Below are 14,894 nucleotides of genomic sequence, written 5' to 3'. Positions count from 1 at the left end.
TCTATCCAGAATCGGATCCAGACAAAAATATAAGTCACCCCTAACCAAGAGGGTTCCCTGACACTGCTACCTTGAGGAATATATTTTGAATACAAATATGATCATCATAATTAGGTGCATATAAATATCACAAGGTCCAAGATTCAAAATACATTCTGCCATGGAACACTACGTAACATAATTGCTTTCGTTACACAGAAGGGTAAATTCTTATTGATCAACACAACTACTTCCCGTGTCTTTGTGTTAAATGAAGAAGCAAAAACCTGACCACCCATTCCTTACTCATCTTTTTATGTTCTAACCCTGTTAGATGTGTTTCTTGTATAAACGCAGTGTCAGTCTTTAGCTTTTTCAAGTACATTAGAGCTTGTTTCCGTTTAACAGGTCCATTCAGTCCACTCACGTTCCATGATGTATGTTTTACTATCTCAGACATATTGTTTACTCAATACCTGAATGCAAATGTCAGGAATATGTCCAATAAGGGTGTTGGAAATTCCATTACATATTTTTGGTGAACCTGTAGTCAAACACATAATATAAAGCCAAGGTCTCTCACAAAACTGTACTGTAACATAAAGTAAACAAAACAAACAGGTCTATACCCAAACAATTTGAACTTCTACTTTTAAAAATCTACCTCTCTAAAAACAAGTCTCTCACCGTTGCCGCCTGCTATAGACCACCCTGTGCCCCCAGCTATGCTCTGGACACCATATGTGAACTGATTGCCCCCCATCTATCTTCAGAGCTCGTGCTGCTAGGCGACCTAAACTGGAACATGCTTAACAACCCAGCCATCCTACAATCGAAGCTTGATGCCCTCAATCCCGCACAAATTATCAATGAACCTTCCAGGTACCACCCCAAAGCCGTAAACACGGGCACCCTCATAGATATCATCCTAACCAACTTGCCCTCTAAATACACCTCTGCTGTTTTCAACCAAGATCTCAGCGATCACTGCCTCATTGCCTGCATCCGTAATGGGTCAGCGGTCAAACGACCACCACTCATCACTGTCAAACGCTCCTTGAAACACTTCAGCGAGCAGGCCTTTCTAATCGACCTGGCCGGGGTATCCTGGAAGGATATTGATCTCATCCCATCAGTAGAGGATGCCTGGTTATTTTTTTTTAAATGCCTTCCTCACCATCTTAAATAAGCATGCCCCATTCAAGAAATTTAGAACCAGGAACAGATATAGCCCTTGGTTCTCTCCAGACCTGACTGCCCTTAACCAACACAAAAACATCCTATGGCGTTCTGCATTAGCATCGAACAGCCTCCGTGATATGACACTTTTCAGGGAAGCTAGAAACCAATATACACAGGCAGTTAGAAAAGCCAAGGCTAGATTTTTCAAGCAGAAATTTGCTTCCTGCAACACAAACTCAAAAAAGTTCTGGGACACTGTAAATGTAATGGAGAATAAGAATACCTCCTCCCAGCTTCCCACTGCACTGAAGATAGGAAACACCGTCACCACCGATAAATCCACTATAATTGAGAAATTCGATTAGCATTTTTCTACGGCTGGACATACTTTCCACCTGGTTACCCCTACCCCGGTAAACGGCACTGCACCCCCCACAGCAACTCGCCCAAGCCTTCCCCATTTCTCCCAAATCCAGTCAGCTGATGTTCTGAAAGAGCTGCAAAATCTGGACCCCTACAAATCAGCCGGGCTAGACAATCTGGACCCTTTCTTTCTAAAATTATCTGCCGAAATTGTTGCCACCCCTATTACTAGCCTGTTCAACCTCTCTTTCGTGTCGTCTGAGATTCCCAAAGATTGGAAAGCAGCTGCGGTCATCCCCCTCTTCAAAGGGGGGGACACTCTTGACCCAAACGGCTAAAGACCTATATCTATCCTACCCTGACTTTCTAAGGTCTTTGAAAGCCAAGTCAACAAACAGATTACCGACCATTTCGAATCCCACCGTATCTTTTCCACTATGCAATCTGGTTTCAGAGCTGGTCATGGGTGCACCTCAGCCACACTCAAGGTCCTAAACTATATCTTAACGGCAATCGATAAGATACAATACTGTGCAGCCGTATTCATTGACCTGGCCAAGGCTTTCGACTCTGTCAATCACCACATCCTCATCAGCAGACTCGATAGCCTTGGTTTCTCAAATGATTGCCTCGCCTGGTTCACCAACTACTTCTCTGATAGAGTTCAGTGTGTCAAATCGGAGGGCCTGTTGTCCGGGTCTCTGGCAGTTGCTATGGGGGTGCCACAGGGTTAAATTCTTGGACCGACTCTCTTCTCTGTATACATCAATGATGTTTCTCTTGCTGCTGGTGAGTCTCTGATCCACCTCTACGCAGACGACGCCATTCTGTATACTTCTGGCCCTTCTTTGGACACTGTGTTAACAACCCTCCAGGCGAGCTTCAATGCCATACAACTCTCATTCCGTGGCCTCCAAATGCTCTTAAATAAAAGTACAACTAAATGCATGCTCTTCAACCGATCGCTGCCTGCACCTGCCCGCCTGTCCAACATCACTATTCTGGACGGTTCTGACTTAGAACATGTGGACAACTACAAATACCTAGGTGTCTGGTTAGACTGTAAACTCTCGTTCCAGACTAACATCAAACATCTCCAATCCAAAGTTAAATCTAGAATTGGCTTCCTATTTTGCAACAAAGCATCCTTCACTCATGCTGCAAACATACCCTTGTAAAACTGACCATCCTACCGATCCTCGACTTCGGCGATGTCATTTACAAAATAGCCTCCAATACCCTACTCAATAAATTGGATGCAGTCTATCACAGTGCCATCCGTTTTGTCACCAAAGCCCCATATACTATCCACCATTGCAACCTGTACGCTCTCGTTGGCTGGCCCTTGCTTCATACTCATCTTCAAACCCACTGGCTCCAGGTCATCTACAAGACCCTGCTAGGTAAAGTCCCCCCTTATCTCAGCTCGCTGGTCACCATAGCAGCACCCACCTGTAGCACGCCCTCCAGCAGGTATATCTCTCTGGTCACCCCCAAAACCAATTCTTCCTTTGGTCGCCTCTCCTTCCAGTTCTCTGCTGCCAATGACTGGAACGAACTACAAAAATCTCTGAAACTGGAAACACTTATCTCCCTCACTAGCTTTAAGCACCAGCTGTCAGAGCAGCTCACAGATTACTGCACCTGTACAAAGCCCATCTATAATTTAGCCCAAACAACTACCTCTCCCCCTACTGTATTTATTTATTTTGCTCCTTTGCACTCCATTATTTATATCTCTACCTTGCACATTCTTCCACTGCAAATCTACCATTCCAGTTTTTTACTTGTTATATTGTATTTACTTCTCCACCGTGGCCTTTTTTTGTTGCCTTTACCTCCCTTATCTCACCTCATTTTCCCACATTGTATATAGACTTATTTTTCTACTGTATTATTGACTGTATGTTTGTTTTACTCCATGTGTAACTCTGTGTTGTTGTGTGTGTCGAACTGCTTTGCTTTATCTTGGCCAGGTCACAATTGCAAATGAGAACTCGTTCTCAACTTGCCTACCTGGTTAAATAAAGGTGAAAAAAGTAATAATAAATAAATATCAATACAAAAAAAGTAATCAACCAGTAGGCCACTGTTTTTTATCTCATTTCAACCAGCCTAGTGAACATTGAAATTAAGGTAAAAGTCAACTTAAATACATTGACCTAACCTGACTAACAGGTTGCTACATCAATGTTATTTCAACATAATTATCAGAACTATGTATACATAGAAATTGCATTGAAAATTCCCCGTAATCTTTTTCTTCCTATATTCAATGGTGGTTGAAATTATATTGAATTTCATATTTGATAAGACATATATTATTTGACCTTTTTTCAATGTTCATAGTAAAATGCTATGTTTGAATGAAAATAAATGTTTCAATGTCATGCCATCATGCCATGAAAATATAATGTGTAGCCACAGTCGAATGATTCCTTCCTGAACAGTGACTCCTACTGGTATATGACGGGTAAATCACTTCAGTAAGAACAAGTCTATCCTCCAGACGCCTACCTCTATGTACCCAGCTTAGCTTTGGAAACAAGCTGTGTACGTATCATGTCAATGTAACGGTATAGACTTTACGTGCGTCCCCTCGCCCCGACCTGGGCGCGAACCAGGGATGCTCTGCACACATCAACAGTCACCCTCGAAGCATCGTTACCCATCGCTCCATAAAAGCCGCGGTTCCCCTCTGCAAGGGGAACCACTACTTCAAGGTCTCAGAGCAAGTGACGTCACCGATTGAAACGCCACTAGCGCCCACTACCGCTAACTAGCTAGCAATTTCACATCGGCTACATCAACACATTTAGACATTGATTAGCTTCCATACTCATATGTGTAGACTACCTAAATCACATTGAATAGTTGAAAGTAACTCCTCAAACTTTTCTTGCACAAGCTGTATGTGAAAGAAAATTCAGAGATGAGGTTTGGTTTATGTAAGCTACAGTTACATCTGATTTGCCCAACAAATCATTTCACTGTGTAGCTAGGTGTACTATCATTCATCCATGGTTAATTGGATCTTTGGAAGTTTAGAAGTAGTTGCCGTTAGCCCTACAAATAGAATGTCAAATGCATGATATTGATAATACTCTATTACCTTTGGATGTTGTCGTGTATATGAAGGATGGTAACAAATAGCGTTGAAACAACGTTGATTCAATCAGTGTGTGCCCAGTAGGAAGCCATTTCGGGCTATCAATCAGGTTATAATAGCTTGTCTAGCTATCTTAACTGGCATGCCTGCTGGCAAGGTTGCTAGACTTTAGAAAAGCAAGCAATAACTAAATGTACTGAAAAAGACTCACATTCCATGAAATATCTTTACCCAGATTTTAGCAGTGATGCAGAGAAGCATAGTCAGTTTCAAAATGGCCAGTCAAGAGGATCCAGATAGCTCAAGAGGTATGCTTAGATATACAGAAAAATACTTGTTTTAAATATAATCTGGCACCTTATGATAATGTCATGGTTTTTCTGTATTAATTATGATGTCATGATATGTGCCTGAATTGATGTGTGTTACAATCCCATGTACTGTGTTGTAATTTGGATGTAACATCTTAGTGCAGTATATTGAGATTGTCACACCCTGATCTGTTTCACCTGTCCTTGTGCTTGTCTTCCCCCTCCAGGTATCGCCCATCTTCCCCACTCATCACCTGGGTATTTATACCTGTGTTTTCTGTCTGCGCCAGTTCGTCTTGTTTGTTCAAGCATTCCACCGTTTTGTTTCTCAGCTCCTACCTTTTCCAGTTTTTCTTTTCTCGCCCTCCTGGTTTTGACGCCCGCCTGCCTGACCACTCTGCCTGTCCCTGACCCTGAGCCTGCCTGCTGTCCTGTACCTTTGCTCCACCCCTGGATTACTGAACTCTGCCTGTCCCTGACCCTGAGCCTGCCTGCCGTCCTGTACCTTTACTCCTACTCTGGATTATCGGCCCCTGCCTGTCCCTGAAACGGAGCCTGCCTGCCGTCCTGTACCTTTACTCCTACTCTGGATTACTGAACTCTGCCTGTCCCTGACCCTGAGCCTGCCTGCCGTCCTGTACCTTTACTCCTACTCTGGATTATCGGCCCCTGCCTGCCTTGACCTGTTGTTTACCTGCCCCTGTTGTTACAATAAACATTCTTACTTCACACAGTCTGCACTTGGGTCTTACCCTGATTCCTGATAGAGATGTGTGATTTACAACAGTCAGAATGACACCCTTATTAAAATGACAATTGAACAGGTGAAGAGGTAAGGTTAGATAACCTATGCAGAGAAAAAAAGTAGTATTAGTTATAATGATTACAGGAAAACCCTTTTTTTTTAAAAATGGTGTTTGAAAAATGCTAAATTCTCCAACTTCCGGAGTGAGGCGCACTGATATCAATGTATGGTAAAGGCTTTGTTTTAGGTCTGTTTTTGTTCCGTTTTTACCTTTTGCAATGTACACTAACTGACTCACACTAACTACACTCGAATTCATGCAAATTCAATTGCGCATGACAGCTAGGCTACATCAACAAGAATCTTTCAACGGAGATTAGGCTTATTGTGTCGGAATAAGATGGAATACCCTATATCCAGAATGTGCCAAATGACTCGTGCTGACTTTGTTCATACAGTTTCATCTGTGTTATTTAATTATTTTGCATTTGGAATGCATTTTTATGACCTTGTCATCTAGATTGTGCCTGTTGTCAAGTGCCTCCTAAACTGTTCACCTAAACTGGCCAATCCTGTTGGTGTAGGCTACATTCTAATACTATTCAAACAGGAACTCATTCGAACCTGCCATAGGAAAACAGTAGTGTCTTTGTTTTTTAATTACATCCTGTGTAGAGTGCAGAGTGCTCATAGAGTGCTTCTTATTCTGATAATTGGAAACCTCAACCAATGACGGGAGACCACACTGGTAGGTTATTCTGGTATGTAAAGTCATTATGTGATTATAATGAGAAAAGACAGCTACTGTACAGCAATGAAGCTGTGTGTTCACTTTGCAAAAATGTGGAAATGAAACGTTTCGCTCAGGAGACTGGGTTGCATTTATCTGTGATATGGTGACTTCATAGCAGTGTACATGTCTTTGCTCTACTGTCATTGAATTATATTGAATTTCAATGTACAAGATGCTCTTTAATGTACCTTAAAATTCCTCCTCAAGAGTCTTCCTACCTTGGGTCTTGGTCCTGTTGTAGAACTGTTTGCAGACTTGAAGAGACTTGCCATGGAGAGACACTTGTTGTTTCCACTGGAACAGAGAAGGGTCCTCTTGGAGCAAGTTACTTGTTTATTTGTTGTCATGGTGTTTAAATAGGCAAAATCAACTTCCTATTTGTAACAGACCTCATAGTTCCTATGTGGAGTTGGTGTGTATCACATCATGATCTCATGACCTCCAGTTACCTACGTTTTTATCAACCCTTCCCTGTTCAATTTTATGGTTTCCGTTTTTAAGAATTATGGTTTAGGTAAGTCTAACCTAAAGTCTTAATGTATAAATGTCAATGTAAAGGTAAAGTTGAACTTTTAACACATTAACAATTCACTCTTAAGTTATAAGAGTGTAATTATAGTGTATGTAATTGTATGGTAATTTATGTAGGCCTACCATAAAATAAAGTCCGTAATCTCTGATCCTGAAACTCTGCCTGATCATCTTAAAGCCAGACACACACAAAGCCTTGTAGTTATGCTCTACATGAAAGCACAGCCTTTTCTAGAGGGGCTTGTAGACACCAAAACACTTTGATTTGTTTTCAATCAATGTCATACATTTTCATTTCCACCGTCTTATCAGTTGGATGTTATACTGTATGTACATTTTCAGGAGTTACTCAAATGTATGAATAGTGTATAGGCAGCTGACTAAAACACACACACACACACACAAACACACAAACACACACACAACATTTTGAAGGAAGGCCATGGTCCTGATGTGAGCCAATCAAATGATTACAAGTAGTGTGCTGTCCTGGTTACATACAGTGCTTTTTGTCTCTTCTGTTGATCAGAATGTACCTCAGCGGACTCCAACATAAAACTGTTAACTTTTTGGGAAGAAAACACACACGTTTTCATAAAATGAGACAGATTTAACTTTATTTCACTACGGTCAAACACAGATAAATAACATTGGTCATTAACATAATACAATCAACACAAATGTGACTTTTTCAGGGACCCACATATAGAGGTTGATGATAATTAACTTACATCTATGACATTTCACAACATTAAAGAGACTTGAGTTGTTATATTATGCACAGAGCTTCCATCCAAAGTTGTGTCTTGTTATCATGGTGCAGGTTAAATTGTCCTCTGATTGAATTGTGTCAGTCTGTCTGTCTGAGACAGATGATGGGTAGTCATTATCAAACTGAAAATCCAAGCATCGCTTCACACTGTTGGCATCTGAAGCACCTCAGGTTCATCTTGTGAAGAAGGTGAGACAATCCATTTAGCGAGAGGCATAAACAATCAACTCTTGGAACATGATTGTTGGCGTAGTCTCCAATGGCCATCTTACTTGAAAAGAATGTGCTTGTTATACAAGACATTTCAAGTCCTGAGGTGGAACATTGGGAAAGAGAAGACAAAGAAAATAAGACCATACAGAAATGAGAATACCGTAACCTCACAGCAACAACACTTTTGAATGGAGAGAAATCTAGTGCAGGAGTGTATATTGTGTAATAATTTACTTGCTATGTGTCTTGTAATGTAAATACGATATTTGTTGTGTAGTTGACATACACTTTTTACGAATGAATCAGCTATTGAAATAAGACAGGAAACAATCTTCCGTTTTTTGAAGCATTCCCAATGAAGCCTGATGCATTGTTCAGGCTATACTACACAGAGAATTGAGAGAATTTGGAATATGAGTATCACAACTAAACAGTGCATGAGACTTCAACACTGAGAATGCTACAAAACACTGAAGAATGATATAAACCCTCTGCCATTTCCCCCTCACAGGTTACTTGATAGGCCTCCAGTGTGCTTGGCTTTTGGAGACTTTGCCAATTGTGTTCTCAACCTATATTCCTTTTCAAGATTGGGATTTATTGTAAGCAACTTCAAGTTCTCTCTCGACGGCACTAAACAAACTGATGGATGTCTCCTCTAAGATACTTAAAACACAGTTTTCTTAAAAACAGCCAACTCAGCATCTCTGAAAACAAAATGAAGTTGCTGGTTTTGCCTGGTAAGCATACAACATATATTGTACTTCAGTGGAGGCTGCTGAGTGGAGGACGGCTCATAATAATGGCTAGAAAGGAACAAATGGAATGGCATCAAACACATGAAACCCATGTGTTTGATTGATTTAATACCCTTCCACTTATTTCGCTGCAGTCATTACCAGAAAACGTGTCCTCCCCAATTAAGGTGCCACCAACCTCCTGTGTTGTACATACTTATTAGAGTAACTTTTGTCAACAACTCCACGACTCTCATGACTGGTAATGTAATGTAATGGCAATGTTACAGTAAACCATAACAAAACAAAACAGTAAAATGTGAATGGAACAATCAGACCCTAGACATTAACTCACAAACTGCCTTTACTCAATGCACCACATTGAGTATACTGCCCTACCAAGCAAAAAGGCAGTAACTGCTCATTTGGTTGAAAATTAGTTCATGTCATTTTTGCTACAATAAATGCATGCTTAATCATGTGGACAAGTATCTTGCCTCTATTGTATTGTGTTTTGGAGGAAATGGGGGTCATGTTAGCAGTAACTGGATAAAGTTATTGTGAAACCAAGGTAAATAAAAGCAATTTTTCTAAGTTCCTTGGGGCCAAGCTTCCTGCCATCCAGGACCTCTATACCAGGCGGTGTCAGAGGAAGGGCCTAAAAATGGTCAGACTCCAGCCACCCTAGTCATAGACTGTTCTCTCTGCTACCACATGGCAAGCGGTACCGAGGCGCCAAGTCTAGGTCCAAGAGGCTTCTAAACAGCTTCTACCCACAAGCCATAAGACTCCTGATCATCTTGTTAAATGCCCCCCCCCCCCTCTTTTACACTGCTGCTACTCTCTGTTATTATCTATGCATAAGTCACTTTAGTAACTCTACCCATATCTGCTACCTCAATTAACTGGTTCCCCCTGTACATGTTATTTTACTGCTGCTCTTCAATTATTTGTTACTTTATTTCTTAAAACTGCATTGTTGGTTAAGGGCTCGTAAGTAAGCTATTTTTTTGTTTAACTAGACAAGTCAGTTAAGAAGAAATTCTAATTTTGCAATGACAACCTACCCTAGCAAACTAGGACGACGCTGGGCCAATTGTGCACCGCCCGATGGGACTCCCAATCACAGCTGGATGTGATGCAGCCTGGATTCAAACCAGGTACTGCAATGACACCTCTTACACAGAGATGCAGTGTCTTAGACCACTGCGCCACTCGGGAGCCCTGCCTGGTTGTAAGGTGTAGATGTAAAGTGTAGACCTTACATTTCACCGTAAGGTCTACCTACACCTGTTGTATTCGGCGCATGTGACTAATAACATTTGATTTGACTTGAAGTGACTCCAAAGCCACATAACTGGGTCACGATCAGTTGTCATCAAACAAGATTAATCATTCTCTAATAGAATCAATTATACTTAAGATTGTCTAAAAGGATTTCTCACTCCAGTTTGGAATCTACAGAACGTGGCCTTGGCCTCATACACAGTGTAGATGTGCTATGCTGTAGAAGTCTTGAGAAAGCAAGCAAGGGCAGTCAGCTGAGACCTTGAGACAGTTGTCGTTATGGAAACAGGCAGCACTGACATCTCTGGGTTCACGACCAGTGAAGGTCACTGGTTAACAATGGTACACAACACCCACTGAAAAAAACAGGAATAGAGCTGTTTTTATCTCAACCTTCAACAGGTTTATTAAAAGGCACCTATGCCCAGATGCAAAGTAGCATTTAAATATTTATTTGTTATTCATTTTTCCCAATTCTAATTACTGTATAGATAAAATATATATATATATAGCATGTCCACTATTCCATCACTCAGGGCCATTCATGTGTCACATGGCAAAGCAAAACCCTTATTCTTTGGATTGGGGAGAGCCAGAGGGTGCGAAGAAGAAGCAACACAGAAGAGTTGAATGTTATCATATTTAATAAAGACATGGCACAGAAAATACTAACTTTATTCACCTCACTTTACACTAACAAAGGCAAGGAGGAAAGAAATTATGACATGATCTTTTTTGGTTGGGGGCGGGGAAATGTTTTTTGAACTTACAAAATTACTGTATGTCTAGGAGAGCAATAAAAAGTCCTATGATCAAACTGATCGGAACACTACAGATATAAATGTAACATAGAATGTGCATTAACGCTCCATCACATGGAATGCAGAACTATGTCTTGATCTATAATGTCACATTACATTTCTAAACATTATGCCCCACTGGCTTCTGGTGGTTACTCAGTCTTTGTGTTCATATCTCTGTTGCTGCAAGTGTATCTGGATCCTCATCATCCCATTGCATGAGATTCACACACTGTTCAGCAGTTCAATAGTCTGCATGGCTTTTGGCTGGCACACACCACCCAGCTTCCCCAGGCCCAAGTCATCCAGCCATATCCTATGGGCAGCTGAGCCTTCACCCAGAGGGCACCTCAAAGCATTTAGTTTCCACTCATATACACTTTTTTTTTTACATTGCAGGCATGGAGGTACTCCGGCCACCATTAGACCTGGTAGGGATAGAACACACACATACACACACGTGCATACACATGCACACGTACACACACACACGCACAAACACCACACACACACACACACACACACACACACACACACACACACACACACACACACACACACACACACACACACACACACAGAGCTCTAAAAAGTGAGCTCTTAAATCCACAATCTGTAAGGTATGCATACCACCAACAAACACATTGAGCTTTTTCACATGCAAATAGCACTAGATTTTGTAATGTCCAATGGCATTCCATGAGAGCAACATTACTTTAAAAAAACATGATTTATGGCTCATACATTTTTCTTCAATGAAAACATAAACAATGGGGTATGTCAACATGGTATCCACACACGGTTTACAGCAAAGCTATTTTAACACGCAACCAGATTCAGTTATATTTGTCTCTACTCACCTCTTTCCCTGGTTTCATGGTAGTTGTTAGTCCAGTAGATATTTGGATGATTCAAATACTTGCAGTTGTGGTACAGTCCACCCAGAAAGCACCCATGGACCGTACCATTCCATAGAGGAGAGATGCTCCTATAGTCTAAATCAGGGATGGGTAACTTTGATGGGGGCCACAAAAAAACAGAACTAATCATGAGGGGCCGCAGTGGCTCGTGGGTCTGCATATCCCCCTTGCGAGGAAAACATTTTAGCGGCCCCCATTGTGACAGCAAGGATCATTTAAAAACATATTTTCAAGTTCATTTTGCCATGGAGCAAGGAGAACATTTAGCTGTTTTTAAGCAAATTTGCTGAAATTCTACAAATTTTGCCATGGGGTGGAAAGAAGATTTTGCAATTTTATAACTAATTTCCTGCAATTCTACATATTTTGCCATAGGGTGGAGGCAAATGTTAGCTGTTTTTAATATGACAAATGATGCTCAATGGGCCCCACCCTGGTGATAATTCGATTATGCTTACTACAAGTTTAGATAGCTGGCCACTATAATAATTGACCAATCTTTCAAAAAAACTGACACGGGCTAATTGAGTGACTGCTGATGCACAACCACATTTTGAAATTGTAGAGCCTGTATTATATTATTATAACTCTCAATAGTAAGTTCATCCCACGACTGAGTTCCAAATTATAATAACTTTTTTATAAAGTTGTATTTTTATTTGTATTATTGGTCAGCAGGCCTACAAAGGGGGTGCCGTCCGCAGGCTCGCCAGTTGCCAATCCCAGATCTGAATGTCTGGTTAAATTTACTCCCCGGATAGGCTGGCATCACGCAGGCTCAAAATAGAAATAGACTAATCTGGCCAATACATTTTCAGTGTATTTAAAAAAATATTATAATACAATGAGCTGTACCCATAACAGTATATTTAAACAATACACATCACTATTCATCTGTCCTCAGTAGTCCTTTCCTACCAGCTGGTATTGAAGAAGTAGGCCTTATCCAGAGGTTCGCCACCATTTTGAAGAGTTAAAGAAATGCTAAATATTTGGTCTGCTGGTTAAATATGCAAGTTATTCTGATTTTAAAAACTGCTATGATAGGCTTAGGCTATTGAAAATAATATTTGTATGTATTTTTTGATTCTCTTAAATGAGGAAATACGCCCCTCTAGGGTTTCCGCCCGGGTTGAGAATCGCTGCCTGTCCTATTCTTCCGGATTCACAGATGTTTACTTGTTGCCTTGGAGAGTCTGTACAAAGTTTGAAACTGATAGACTGTCCTGTTTGCAAGTACACAAGGTGTTATAAACCCTTACGTTGTAAAATGCTCCAAGTTCTCTGAGGAATATCGCACAATGAAGCGTCTTGAGAACAAGTCAGTCATCATTATATAAAAAAATGTATGCTTCCCCCACTGCATCTCCATCAATTATGTATATAAACATCTCCATAGGCTACTCACTATATTTCTAAAACACAGTGAATCGCTTTTATGTGCATCAAAGTGATCCTCTTGACATGATCAAATTAAAGCTAACAAAAGTAAGCTATTTGTTACCAGCGCCAACTCCACCGGCCTGTTGTCCTGGCTATAAATCACGTACATGCTGCCGCAAAATGATGGATGGTATTGGTAACCTATCCTGGCTAAATCCATCCAATATCAATCCAGAGAATACGGACTCAGGCTTTTTGTAGAGGGGTTGTTAAAAATTGCAGTTTTTGTTGTTGCTTATGTGTGCGTAAATACAGCCCACCCTGGTTGCAATCGTTTGTATGAGCAGGGCGCCATTGCTCCAAGATGATGATGAGGATGAGGAGGGGGGAGTGCAGGATGATGATGCTGCTACAGTGAAATTTAATTTTTAATATAAGTATCAATAATTTTACATGGGTCATTTACCAGAATTACTTTTTCCAACTCTGCCGCTGATCATATAGGCAGCTTTCTATCCACATATATCCCACCAACGTTTTGAAAATGGCATGTTGCAATTGCCCTTATATGTCCTCAGTGCTACAATAATAAAACATATTAATCCGTGTCATGCATATGGCAATCACTGATATGGAAAATGTTGAAAATATTTTATTTGAAATGTATTTCATAATCCAATTGCGCCACACTGTGGAGTTGGTCTCTCTCTCGCGCTCTCTCTCTCTCTCTCTCTCTCTCTCTCTCTCTCAATGAGGGTGCGTAATTTGCTTTATTTTCGAAAGTGCAATATAATATTGGAATGCAGGTCATTGAAATATTGGTCTACATTGAACACAAAGTTTGTCTTTGTTTTCTAATTCAACCTATTTTTAAATCATACATTGCATACTTGTTCTCTTTCAAATGTACCATTATTGATAATATGCCAAGTTGTTCATCAGATGTATAAGTAAAATAACATTTAAATGAATTAAATTATAATGGTAATACTGTAGGCCTGTGAGTTTTGAGGACAACGGTGTAATATAGGTTCAAACTATAGACCTCTGCTTCCATCTTGTGGCAACCAGGCGTAACTGCTGACATCTCTCTCTCTAATATCTGCACTGTGCCACGGCACTAGGCGAATCTAATCTAGATCTTCTTTAAGGCAATAAACTAGATTGCTTCCTTTAAATGAAAGCTCCGCTTATTATAGCTTTGAAATAAACCCTCGTTTATTTGGAGATGTACACCTTCCAAAATGATTTATGTCGAGGTTCAAACGGTCAGGATGACGAAGCCCCACACAGTCCCAAGTGCATATTTCCTGAAGTATTCTATTCTAACGCATATAATAGCATTATCCACGGGGTGAACTATGTTGCACATACCGATATGTTTTTTTTATTTGTTGTTGAGACCCCCCCCCCACCCCCACCCCCACCCCCGCCACCTCGTGCATCCAAAAGCAATTTCAGATAAACATAGCGCCGCTACTGTTCTGGCATTGAGAAGCTGCATCATTTCCTCGTGTATTAATGATAATATAAGAACCGAAATTTGGTCCCAAGGTGAATGTGCGTCATGGAGAATATTTATACTTCTATATCCGGTAAAAAAATGTAGAACTGCGCCTGAATGTGATAGACCTTGAACTAGGTGCTATTCAGCAAGTTAGTAATTGTTAAGGATAATCATTCGCGTTAGGTCTGCACGGAGACTTGTCTTTATTATTATAGTTGATTCTTCTCCCAAGGACAACAAACAAAATACATAAATAAACAAG

At 40.6% G+C, this 14,894-nt stretch overlaps 1 long non-coding RNA gene across 1 annotated transcript; it reads right to left on the bottom strand.

Moving 5' to 3' along the window:
- Positions 1 to 10,648: 10,648 nt before the first annotated feature.
- Positions 10,649 to 14,448, bottom strand: LOC149972082 (uncharacterized). The gene is made up of 2 exons (XR_016491529.1): positions 12,661 to 14,448; positions 10,649 to 11,836 (listed from the first exon to the last, which is right to left on the bottom strand). It is a non-coding gene; the product is annotated as an uncharacterized LOC149972082 (long non-coding RNA).
- Positions 14,449 to 14,894: the final 446 nt, after the last annotated feature.

The sequence above is a fragment of the Oncorhynchus mykiss genome, chromosome 25, assembly GCF_057628025.1.
Source record: "Oncorhynchus mykiss isolate SJ-2025 chromosome 25, ASM5762802v1, whole genome shotgun sequence".
NCBI lineage: Eukaryota > Metazoa > Chordata > Actinopteri > Salmoniformes > Salmonidae > Oncorhynchus > Oncorhynchus mykiss.
Note: the sequence above shows the minus strand (reverse complement) of the source record. Positions and strands in the feature narration are given on the sequence as shown.